We start from the raw sequence: 13,445 nt of genomic DNA on the forward strand, positions 1-13,445 counted from the left end.
TCCAAAGAGGCAGCATCGATTGGCTTCAGTTAGCAGCAGTAGTGAAGGAATCACTCGATCAGGTTCAGTTAACAGCCATCGATCGATCGCTCGGGTTCAGTAACGCGTAGCCTGCAATGCAATCGCTCGGGTTCAGTTAGAGCCAACGCCTCGCACACACGTGCGTACATGTACGAGAGAAACGCGCATCGCTTGGCCCCCGACCGCCCACTGTAACCGGGAACTCCCCGAAATTTTCTTCGCCCTCGCTTCTATCACGGTTTTTTCCGTCATGGACGATCCAAAGAGTGTCATGCAGTTGCGCCTCCGGCCCGCCCAGGACGAAAAGCCCATTTTCTGTCATGATTTTTTGTCATAGAAGTAGGAGCCCACCACATCTATGATGATACCAGGTTTTATCACAATTATCGTCATAGAAGTGTCATATGTATGACAGAAAAAAGTTTTGTTCGGTCCAAAATGTCACGGATGTGTCTTTTTTTTGTAGTGTATCGAAGTAAATAACCACGGGTAGCACTAACCGCTCCCCATGATATTTCAAGACATCGGGGCCGGTTGTGCCCCTCAAGCATCAAAGACAAAGGACCGCTTTCTTATGGCCGGCTGGTCCAAATGGCCGGTTGCAGGAAGACGACAAGGCCCAAAGAGCGGCCCTGACGCGGGGCGGCTCCTAGCAGGCGGCCCACCCCGCACCCTCAAAGTTTGCACCCGCATAACAACGACGGGACGGAGCGTGGCTAAAGTACAACCTGGCCACAGTGCGGCATACCAGGCGGCGATCCCTAGCCCGGCGCGACACTGTTGCCACGCTGCCCATGACATCATCCATGGCAGAAGCATCCATGCTCCCATGACGGGCTGTCGGTACGACCCGCAGGCGGCAGGCCCTACCTGTCCGTGAGATGCCAGAAGGCGGCAAGCCCTGACCAGTCGGCATAGGGGAAGGCCGACTCCCAGCAGTCGGCCCTCCCCTTCCCTTGAAGTTTGTGCGCCGTTAACCAGATAAGACGAGGTGTGGCTACAGTGAACGGCCACCAGGCGGCGGTACTGTAGCCACGCTCTCCCTGACCAAGCCCTCGTCATTAGAGGCAGGGCTACAGTGATGAGCAGCCGATAAGGCCCACAGGCGGCGGGCCCTACCTGTCGGTCGAGAGCCCGGCAGCCGGCGGGACCCACCAAGCGGTGGGCCCCAGCAGCCAGCGGAGAAGCCGGCGCCCATAGACACTGACGGCATGGGCCTACACCCGGCCAAATTATCATTGTATCCCTGGGGGTAGGCCTATATAAACCCCCAGGTCACCCATGCAAAGGGTTCAACCTCTTAGAGAATACCCACACGTAGAGAAAGGAGTAGAGCTAGCCTTGGTCACCCATGCAAAGGGTTCAACCTCTTAGAGAATACCCACACGTAGAGAAAGGAGTAGAGCTAGCCTTTCCCTTCTTCCTCCTCTAACCAGACAGCTCAAGGAGCAAGCTTGTAGCTACTTGTTGATCTAGTGATCATGCGGAGACCCCGTAGAGCAGGACTATGGGTGTTATCTCCTAGGAGAGCCCCGAACCTGGGTAAGATGCATCGGCGTACATGTTTACACCTTATCCCGTTTCCAGGACCGGCGATGTCTTATTAGCTCCCACCATGATTAGCCATCCTTTGGCATATGTCGACCAAACCCCCGACAGAGGGAGTATTATGTAAAAACCATGTGAAAAAACAATACCTACTCTTAAAAAAATACTGGGTTGGCGATGATCCGTGTCTGTCATCCTGCAATACAGACCGCCCGATCTATATTTGACGGATAGAAAGCAAATTATGACAATTTTGCAAAAAGATACCCGCACCTCTCTCCATATTTGCAGATAAGGCCTTCCCTCGTTCATCTTTATCTCTCACAACCTCATTGTTGAGAAATTAAAAAAGGAAGCCTTCGGAATAATCTGGCATGGTGACCGCTGCCGGCGTCATCCATCCCCATGCCTCTGCTCAGCCCGACCACCAACCACCACCATGTCCCACTCCTCCTCACCTTATCTCTCCTCTTTCTCATCTCCCCCCACATAACTCAACATGTACACCGCTGATGCAAATCCTTTCTAACACTGACCTCCGCAAACACATCGACGACGCCATCCGTGTCCCAACACCTCAGACTGAGCAGAGTGGGGGAGATGAGGAAGAGGAGAGATAAGCTAAGAAGGAGTGGGGCATGGTGGTGGTTGGTGGTCGGACTGAGCGGAGGCATGGGGATGGACGACGCTAGCAACGGCCACCATGCCAGATTATTTCAGAGGCTTTCTTTTTTAATTGCTCAACAATGAGGTTGTGGGAGATAAAGATGAACGGGGAAGGCCTTATCTGCAAATGTGAAGAGAGGTGCGGGTATCATTTTGCAAAATTGTCATAATTTGCTTTCTATCCGTCAAATATAGATCGGATTGGCGGTATTGCAGGATGACAGACACATCAGCACCAACTCGGTTTTTTTATAAGAGTAGAGAAGTAGAGACGTTAGATTTTACACATGTGATTACTTCCACTTGGGTCCATCACAACAGATGTTTTGTAAAATAAATGCATCTTGGTGTTTCGTGCAATGCACGGGCATCTTGCTAGTAAAAAGAAAAAAATCACACGTCTAGGGAAAAAATGCCCTACATGACCAACCCACGCAATTGTTGCATGATGCGTGTTGGCGAGCCGGCTCTTCGAGACCGTGAATCAAACAGGCGTATACAGGAGGCGGCCCGAGCGCTGGGCTGACCGGGACACGTCAGTCCGTGGCAGCTCAGTTTCCGTCGCCTTCCTTATCCCTTCCTGTCATGCATAGTTCCAAACTTGCCTAAGAGCATCTCCAACAGGCGCCCAACGCGTCGCGCGGTAAAAACGAATTTGGCGCGCGCCCATCGCCTGGTTTGGCGCGGCGCGCAGCGTTTGCTCCAGCAGCCACCCGCGCGCAGCTCCAGCAGGCGCGGTAAAATGCAGCGCGCGCGCTCATTCTACAATATTTTTTAAATTAAAATTGCATAGATAAAAAAATGTTACAAAGATATTTTACATCGGTGCAACTACTAAGGCATAGATAGATAGATAGTTCGACATACATAGATAGATAGATACTACGGCATACATAGATAGAAAACTACTCCAAGTCGCTACCATCACCATCATCATCCTCGTCGGTGTCGTCCGAGGTTGAGAGTCATATGTCGTCCCAACGTTCACCGTCTGGGGTGAAGAACGACCTCCCACCTGCTCCAGCGATGTCGCACTGCTCGTTCGCCAGTGCCTTCCGCTGACGCTGGTCAGCCCGCTCCGAGCGGCGCCTTGCCGTCCTCTCCGCCCAGTAGGCACGCTCGGCGTCGACGTCCTCCGGGTGGCGACGGCGCCACTCCGCCATGGCTCGCTCGTCCTCCTCGGTGACGAGGAGACGGCGCTGCCGCCGAGAGTGGTCGGCACGGTCCATGTCCGTGATGAGACGCGGCGGAGGGGCGACGCGCTGCGCCTGCTCGCGCGTGAAGACGTCCCGGAAGTTCATCTGCGACCGGGGCCTCTCCAAGTGCCACGCCGCCGCGTCGTACGCGCGGGCCGCCTCGTGCGCGCTCCGGAACGTCCCGAGGCCGAGCCGGACGTCGCCGGCCCGTATCTCGGCGGAGTACCAGCCGTTGGGGCGCTCGCGGACGCCGCGAAAGCCCGAAGCACCCCGGCGGTGCGGCGGCATGGTGGCGGTGGTTGCGCGGAAAGCGGCGAAGCGGCGAGGCGGCGAAACGGCGAGGCGGCGAAGCGGTGAGTCAGCGAAGCGGCGAGGTTGCGAGGAGGAGGGTGCGTGGATGTTCTGTGCGCGTGGCGAGCGCGGGACTTTATAGGCGCGCGCGAAGCGGCGCGCCAAATCTACCGCGCCGCGTGCCGCTTTCTCTCGCGCGCAGTAACTTCCCGCCACCGCTGGAGCGCGCGGAACCAACCGGCGCGCGCGAAAAACTGTTTTTACCGCGCGGGCGCGCGTTTTGCCGCGCGTGTTGGAGTTGCTCTAAAAATTGTATAGTTCCAAACAGCCACGAAGAGGAGAGGCCGGGAGGAAAGGAGGAAGAAGATGGCCACCTACTAACACTGGGGCACGTATCCCCTCGGTAGGCCTCGGCACCTACAAGTCCGGCCCCGGCGCCGTCGCCGGCGCTGTCACGGCCGCCGTCAAGGTAATAACACAATAAACACTTGATGTCCTGTTTGTTTTGCTCAGAAGCATGCTTTGTGGGTGCTGCTTGAGCCCGGACCTTGACTCTGCTTGCTTGCTTGCTTGTCATGGCAGGCCGGGTACCGGCACATCGACTGCGCGCCGCTGTACAAGAACGAGAAGGAGGTAGTCCTAATCTAATCCTGTAACCCGTGTCTTTAGTATCAGTGTTGCCCACTTGCCCTTAACGTGGTCCTAGATTGGCGTCGCGTTGAACAAGCTCTTCGACGACGACGGCGTCAGACGACAGGACCTCTTCATCACTTCGAAAATATGGTACTGCGTGCTCCCTTTGATATTTTTGCTAACGATTATCTTTTCGATCTGCTCATGCCCATCAGTGCCGTAACAACCGGGGCATCAAGCTATGCAGGTGCAGCGATCTCGCGCCCGAAGACGTTCCGTCGGCAATCGACGCCACTCTGAATGATCTGCAGCTGGATTATCTTGACCTGCACCTGGTAACTTGGCTCGAATGTGTGCGCTGCAGATAAGCTAAGCTTGCATTTCTTCGCCACTAATAACAAGTGATAACTCTGGGATCTTGGTAGATTCACTGGCCCTTTCAGATAAGGAAAGGCAGTGAGCTGAGCCCTGATAACTTTGTCGAGCTCGATATGCCCGAGACCTGGCGGGCAATGGAGAAGCTGTACGATTCAGGCAAGGCCCGCGCAATAGGTGTGAGCAATTTTTCGACCAAGAAGCTGGCCGATCTGCTTGCCGTGGCCCGTGTTCCTCCGGCTGTTGATCAGGTGGAGTGCCACCCTGGTTGGCAGCAGGCCAAGCTCAGAGCATTCTGCCACACCAATGGAGTTCATTTCTCTGTGAGTAGTTCAAATGATACATTAAGCTTTGGCATGTAAGATTTTCTGGCAGTTTGCTCATGTTCTTCTTTCTGCAGGCGTACGCGCCGCTAGGCAGGATGAAAGTCGTCGCGGATAACCCGGTGGTGACATCGATAGCAGAGAGCTTGGGGAGAACCCCGGCACAGATCGTTCTGCGATGGGGTATCCAGCAGAGTCAGAGCGTGCTTCCGAAAACTACCAATGAGTCGAGGTTGAAGGAGAACATTGACCTGTTTGGCTGGTCCATTCCTGACGAACTGTGTGACAAGTTTTCTAAAATTGAACAGGTACAGAGCCCTTTTTTTTTCAGTTATCCGTGAGTGCAGAAAATGAACGCGTTCTTCGTGGTGAACAGGTTAAGCGAATCAGGAACGAATCATTGGTGGACTCTCAGAGTATTTACAAAACAATTGACGAGCTCTGGGATGGTGAGATATAACTGAAATCAGCGTTCGCATGAAATGCAATCTGCGACTAGACTTGAAATTTATGCGGCTTTGTTTCATCTATATCTATACTTCTATTAAACAAGCGAACGGATGAACGCACTCTGCCAGAAAATCGTCCGCCAAGTACGTTTTTTCTCAAAGCGTAATCGGCGGCACGTCCGCAACTCCTACACCTACAATCACGCTCGCAACGCACGACAAAAAGGAAAAAACTACCAGCCCTCCTCGCCTCCCCCACGACGCCCTCCTGGGCAGGGCACGCGCGCCTCTGCGCTCGGCCGCCGCCCCTCCGCGCTCTCCCGCCGCCGCCACGCGCCTGGGTGGCCACTGAGGCTCCCAGCCTCCTGGTCAACCAGCATGGAGCCGATGCATCAACACCAACGCGGGATCCGTCCGCCCTCCTCGCTCGCTGTTTGACGCTGCCATGCATAGACGGAGGTGGTGCTGCGGCATGCGATCCGATGTCGAGATCACGGGAGAATTGCTGCTGCTGATCCCTACCTCCACCCCCAAACCACACCCGTCCATGGTCACCGAGGCCAGTCGCATCATGGGTACGTTTGCCATAGCTTAATTAGCAATCAGTGCCGTGCTGGCTTTTGTTGGTTCAAGTTATTTGCCGATGAATCGATCTGGCCATATCCTGGCAAAACATAAAAATTAGATGAATCTATCTGGCCACATCCTTTTACGCTTATTGATTTATCTGAGTAATCTTTTTGCAATTTGTTGTACAAATTAACCTAGCTGATTTTTATAGTTAATCCTAATAAGTGGAATATTAATCTCACAAGGTCTTTGACTAATTTTAAAGCTGACTTTAGATCCCTAAAGGTTTGCAGCATCAAACGGAATTAGGTCGTGCAGTGATTTGTCAGAGGCGTATGTCTGAAGTGCTTTCGTCCATAGCATCATGCACGTACAGGTGCTTGCAAGAATGCATATTGATTGATTTTGGGAGACAAGCATGCACGAACAAGCTAGCTAGACTTCTATTAAACAAGCGAACGGATGAACGCACTCTGCCAGAAAATCGTCCGCCAAGTACGTTTTTTCTCAAAGCGTAATCTGCGGCACGTCCGCAACTCCTACGCCTACAATCACGCTCGCAACGCACGACAAAAAGGAAAAAACTACCAGCCCTCCTCGCCTCCCCCACGACGCCCTCCTGGGCAAGGCACGCGCGCCTCTGCGCTCGGCCGCCGCCCCTCCGCGCTCTCCCGCCGCCGCCACGCGCCTGGGTGGCCACCGAGGCTCCCGGCCTCCTGGTCAACCAGCATGGAGCCGATGCATCGACACCAACGAGGGATCCGTCCGCCCTCCTCGCTCGCTGTTTGACGCTGCCATGCATAGACGGAGGTGGTGCTGCGGCATGCGATCCGATGTCGAGATCACGGGAGAATTGCTGCTGCTGATCCCTACCTCCACCCCCAAACCACACCCGTCCATGGTCACCGAGGCCAGTCGCATCATGGGTACGTTTGCCATAGCTTAATTAGCAATCAGTGCCGTGCTGGCTTTTGTTGGTTCAAGTTATTTGTCGATGAATCGATCTGGCCATATCCTGGCAAAACATAAAAATTAGGTGAATCTATCTGGCCACATCCTTTTACGCTTATTGATTTATCTGAGTAATCTTTTTGCAATTTGTTGTACAAATTAACCTAGCTGATTTTTATAGTTAGTCCTAATAAGTGGAATATTAATCTCACAAGGTCTTTGACTAATTTTAGAGCTGACTTTAGATCCCTAAAGGTTTGCAACATCAAACGGAATTAGGTCCTGCAGTGATTTGTCAGAGGCGTATGTCTGAAGTGCTTTCGGCCATAGCATCATGCACGTACAAGTGCTTGCAAGAACGCATATTGATTGATTTTGGGAGACAAGCATGCACGAACAAGCTAGCTAGATAACCTTTCGACCATAGAGAAACCACCCTTTCTTTCTTGCAGGATTGAGAAGGCTGAAAACTTGGAACATTTTTTATGCACAGGAAGAAAGCAGATTGTGCTTGTACAAAATGATGGTGAGAAGATCAAATTTATTTTATGGGCTTTCACTTGCAAATCTTTTCAGGTTCATTTCACTCGATATAAGTTCTGTTACTTCAGTCACGTTATACCAATCCAATCATTCTCTTTCAGTGTACAGTGTAGGGAGCATGCTTCACTGGACAGTCCTTATATTGCCAGTTTTGCTCAGAATAGTCATGAACTATTCCTGCTTATAGATTTAAATTACAAGATAGCAAGACATGTACTACTTGATGTAGATATGGATACTACTATAGGATGTACAATGCAAATCCATTGCTGGACTTGCACGTCCAAGCGATATAGGATGTCCAATAAAAAACTTGATTGGAATAAACTTTTGGCTCGCTGAACTTTTGAGACCTAACTTACAAATTTTATAGTTTGGTAATATATAGAATAGAAATGAACATTTGGCTTGCTGAACTTGGTGTTTCTTTCTGCAGCACGGTGATTTCAGAAGTACGGTCAAATGGAAGGCTGGAGGAAGATTTTTGATATGGCAAAGGCATCAGTAAGGACATGAGAGAAGAGGTAATATTCTTTTATTGTTGCCCTCTGCTACTAGATTGTACTGTTGAAATTGAGCAGCCAAAAATTCAAGTTGATAATGCATTGATATATCTCTCATGTATTAACTTGGTAGTGATGACAATGGAAAATGTATGAATATGCAGCCTTCACAGTAAAAAGGTAAAATAGTACTTTCATTTTGTTTGTTTTGCTCTAGATATATGTGACAATTGGTCATATATATGCAGGCCTGACTTGTTTCTTCGAAGGGGACAAATTTGTCCAATATATGCAGGTCTGACTTGTTTCTTCAAAGGGGACAAAGTTGTCCTCTTCATAATACTCAAGGACTAAGCTAAAAAAAAGTCAAGGACACAACTGCCAGCTTGACATATTTGGGTTTAACTATCTCTTTTGTTTGCTTCCTTCATTGTTATTACTTTTGTCGTATGTCTTATTTCTTAAAGTCTTCCTCCAAAGTTTTGTTTCGGATATGCGCATTTCATATTAGTGAAGACGTGCATTGGCCTTTGATCCTAATTTTAGAAGAAGCTCGAGTAATTAGCTCTATTTTATACGACTGGCAAGTAAGGAAAAATGGCTATTATTGGAATCAGTTTTTTTTCTTGTTTCATATTCAGTAGCCTTATGATTAGCTATTCGTGAGTGAGTTTTCCTGCATCGCTATCTTTACTACTTATAAAAGAGCAACCATTTTCTTTCTTAGAAGTTAAAAAGCACAATAAACATGGCAGATGAGGGAGCCAGAATAATAAAAATTATCAGAAAATTGGATGTAGACTCCTAGCATGCTCTCTTTTGTTACTTTCATATTTTATATTTATTGGTCACATTGAGGTGCTCTTAGGTGTATGTACTGCTGGGTATCCTTGCCTTTCTTCATGGTTCTGTATTTTGAGATTTATATGCAACTGGTTCATCTCACAATATGAACATAACCCCTCCTGAAAAAACAGTCGCCAATTGCATTGTCTTCTATATGTAGTTATGCACCGTGTAGTACTAGCATATGACATATGTATAAGTTGTGGACCATGGTAGAAGGCATTATGGACTAAAATTACAAGTGTGAGTAATTTCACTTGAATATATTGCCATCCATTCCACATATTTCTACTCACTTTGTTGTTTGACAGAGTTGAATTGTCAGAGCCCAAAATGCATATGATTTTATTTTGCATGCTCACCCTAGATGCTACCACACAATTAGAGCTTATAATTACCGGTTCTTTTAGAATTAAATGGAAGTACATACTGATTTCAGTTTCTAAGCAAATATTTGACAGATTCCCCTTCAATCCGAAGCATAGGAAATGGAAAGTTTACCAAGAGTCTGTGGGAGAAATCATCAAGGGAACGACCTATGGTACGGGATACCGAAGAGTGTAAATTGTAGCCCTATTTCCTTCTTAAAACAGATCTTTTTTCTTGGGACCAACTTATGTTGTATACTGAAATCATGTTGTATACTGAAATCATGTTGCATACTACAATCATGTTGTCTTAAGAAGAATCAAGCAGAATTAGCTTGTCCAGTGACACAATATGTTTAACAATGGGGGTTTGATACGATTAATTAGTAAATTTGATGTTCATCGTTTACAACTTATTAGAGACCAAATGGATGAAACATCATATTATTATTTTTATGTGGTAACGTGATGTGTTCACTTTTAAAAATATATCCCAAGTGACATCACAAACATTATGCATCCATCTAAAATTTATATGTTTTTTAACATTATTATTTATCTAAGAGGCAAAATGTTCAGAATGTTCATTCATGTTAGTTTATAATAATTCTTAGAACATTTATTTTTTCCTAGCAAATAATTATGTTTAGCTTCAATACATGTTTTCAGTTTACCATTAGGATTATGTCATCCAGTTTGTTGGGGAATATTTGTGGTTCACCAAGCATAGTTAAGTGGGCACATGATCTGTGTAGTCCAAGTGTGATCTAGACATGATGTTGTTCCCTAATTTTCTGCTATCTTAGAATATCTTTATTTAACGTGAAAATGGCTATTTTGTTGAAGGCTAAACTGAGCAACCAAATATCTCTTATTTACCTTGGTACCAATTATCTTTAGATACCATTTTTGTGATGTACTATAATAGTTGCAAAGTGGAAATGTTTCGACATTTGCTGAGCTAAGATACCGGTTAATCAAAAAATTAACCAGTTAATAGAAGAAGTAAAAAAATGTGAAAGTTTGACCACTTTCTTGGGTTTTGAGGCATCCACATGTTGAACGGACGAGGCTCCCGTGCCATACTGCAAGGTGCAGTTGGCCCACTGACTGGTGGGTCTGGCAGCAGTTTGGCCCACATGTCAATGACCCAACTGCATCTTACAATACATCAGGGGAGCTGAGTCGATGTTGAACATGTGAGATCTACTTACCCAAGTGATTTTTTTAGCTCAAACCAAAAAGCAGAGACACATTGTTCTACGGATATACGTGCGTTGCACGTGCACGTTTACAAGTAAGAGGGAAAGAACGCATCATGCCAGAAGACGCAGCGACCTCTTGGTGTGCATTTTGTTGCATTCTTGGCAGGACGTCGTCGGCATTGTTGCGGTATGCATGGATATCTAGAGAGGAGACCAGGAATAGAAGCATAGAACCAGCAATTTTACAGCAGTACTCTTCTTTCTTTTTAATCTTTTGTTGTATGTTCAGAATATATAGCAATGCATACATGGAGAAAAAGCTTTGGAACAGTTCGGAGGTCAGAGCATCTACAACCGCGGACACCAAATCTGATCCCTCAAACACCCGTGAACGGGACCGGGCACGTCCGCAAGCAGTGATCGGTCACACCTCACATTTTCTCCCCTGCATCCAAGTACGTCATATTTCATCCTAGAGCATCTCTAGCAAATCCCGTAAACCTGGCCGTCCGGCAAAATAACCGCCAGTTTACGGGACAACCGTTTTTTCCGTCCGAAATAGATCCCGTATATTCGTCTGTTCCGGATTTTTTGCGGGATCCTACAAACCCCGGCCGATTTCCATCATATCTACTAGAATCCCTTTGTTTTTACCGGATCCCCTTTTCCGTGGCGCGAAATAAGTTCCGGTTGCTTCCGCGCCGCCGCCACCTCAAATTTCGCCTGCGACCTCGGCGTCCGGCCTCGCGGCGCCGGAAACCACCCGATGGAGTACTCGCAGTGGCCGGGTGCCCCACAACATGTGTTGCTGCCACCTCCATTGCCGTCGCTCCGTCCGCCCGCCCCCGTTCATGCCGGTGTTGACCAAATTCCTTCCGCCGCCGCCTTGAAGAGGAAGCGGCAGGGGAACCACCTCGTCCAAGGGGCTGCAACCGGCGCGGCACCTCCCTCTTTCGGCCCTGCTACGTCTTGAGATTGCGTTGGTTTTCCTTGAAGAGGAAAGGATGATGCAGCAATAGTAGCGTAAGTATTTCCCCCAGTTTTTGAGAATCAAGGTATCAATCCAGTAGGAGGCTCCTCAAAAGTCCCACGCACCTACACAAACAAACAAGAACTCGCAACGAACGCAATAAAGGGGTTGTCAATCCCTTCACGGCCACTTGTGAAAGTGAGATCTGATAGAGATAATAAGATAAGATAAATATATTTTTGGTATTTTTATGATATAGATTGGAAAAGTAAAGATGCAAATAAAAGTAGATTGAAAGCTTATATGATAAAAGATAGATCCGGGGGCCATAGGTTTCACTAGTGGCTTCTCTCAAGATAGCATAAGTGTTACGGTGGGTGAACAAATTACTGTCGAGCAATTGATAAAAAAACGAATAATTATGAGATTATCTAGGCATGATCATGTATATAGGCATCACGTCCGTGACAAGTAGACCGACTCCTGCCTGCATCTACTACTATTACTCCACACATCGACCGCTATCCAGCATGCATCTAGAGTATTAAGTTCATAAAGAACAGAGTAACGCATTAAGAAAAGATGACATGATGTAGAGGAATAAACTCATGCAATATGATATAAACCTCATCTTTTTATCCTCGATGGCAACAATACAATACGTGCCTTACTGCCCCTGTTGTCACTGGGAAAGGACACCACAAGATTGAACCCAAAGCTAAGCACTTCTCCCATTGCAAGAAAGATCAATCTAGTAGGCCAAAGCAAACTGATAATTCGAAGAGACTTGCAAAGATAACTTAATCACACATAAAAGAATTCAGAGGAGATTCAAATATTTCTCATAGATAAACTTGATGATAAACCCACAATTCACCGGATCTCGATAAACACACCGCAAAAAGAGTTACATCGAATAGATCTCCAAGAAGATCAAGGAGAACATGTGATGATTTGTAATATAGCGGGGTTTTTACGCCCAAACTACGGATGTCGTGTTCTCCACAGGGATCTAGAACTTCGAAGCACACACTCGAAACATTCAGAATAACCGGACAGATGAATCAAACAGTAGTGACAACAAGCAATTACTAGAGCAAGGTAAAACAAAAATAATATGCAGCAAAGGTAAATGGTTCAGACATCACACACACTCATGCAATCAATTAAAGTGACAGCAGCTCACAGGAGAATAACTACTAACTTAATATTCAGCAAGTGTCACAACCATCCAGCAAGAATACATGAGATTTCAGCAAGGGTACATAGGAAACAGAGCAATATTCGGATCCAACAGTGCATATATTCAGAAAACAGTAACAGGAGAAGAGAGAGGTTCAGAGCCTATGGGTCTTGATGATCCTCGATTCAAAGCTGTAGAAGTTGCAGGCGAAGAAGAGTAGCAGAAGAGGATCCTTGGGGTTGAGCTGCAGCGTGGTGAAGAGGACTTGGTGAAGATCAGCAGCGGAGGGCCCGGCCTTGGGGAGGAATCGTGGTGGCCTTCGCGGGAGGTCAGCCGACCACCTGAAGCAGAGAACCACCTGGTGTCCAGCGCCCCGCAGGAGATGCCGCAGCGGCGGTCGTCGGAGTTGAAGCAGAGCGGCGCGGGCGTCGATGTTGGAGTAGAGCGGCACGGGCGTAGGTGTTGGAGACGAGTAGCAGCAGTCGGTCAGGACGGAGAAGCCTCGCAGCAGAACATCGAGAAGTCGTTGGAGAGGATCAGTGGATTCGATCTGGTTCTCCTTCTCGCTTCCCTCGATCCCCTTTTCTCCCTCCTTCGACTGGTGTTCCTCTCGTTCGATCTGGTGGTAGGTGAGCAGCGTGGAGAGCGAGAGCAGTCAGCCCCCTGGTTCGCTTCCCTCGATCCCCTTTTCTCCCTCCTTCGACTGGTGTTCCTCTCGTTCGATCTGGTGGTAGGTGAGCAGCGTGGAGAGCGAGAGCAGTCAGCCCCCTGGTTCGATCTGGTGGTAGGTGAGCAGCGTGGAGA

General features: G+C 48.1%; 1 pseudogene; it reads left to right on the top strand.

Annotated features, from left to right (window-relative positions):
• The first annotated feature begins 2,647 nt into the window (after positions 1 to 2,647).
• On the top strand, positions 2,648 to 5,513 carry LOC119342013 (annotated as a pseudogene).
• Positions 5,514 to 13,445: the final 7,932 nt, after the last annotated feature.

Source organism: Triticum dicoccoides, chromosome 7B (genome assembly GCF_002162155.2).
Source record: "Triticum dicoccoides isolate Atlit2015 ecotype Zavitan chromosome 7B, WEW_v2.0, whole genome shotgun sequence".
NCBI classification, from domain to species: domain Eukaryota; kingdom Viridiplantae; phylum Streptophyta; class Magnoliopsida; order Poales; family Poaceae; genus Triticum; species Triticum dicoccoides.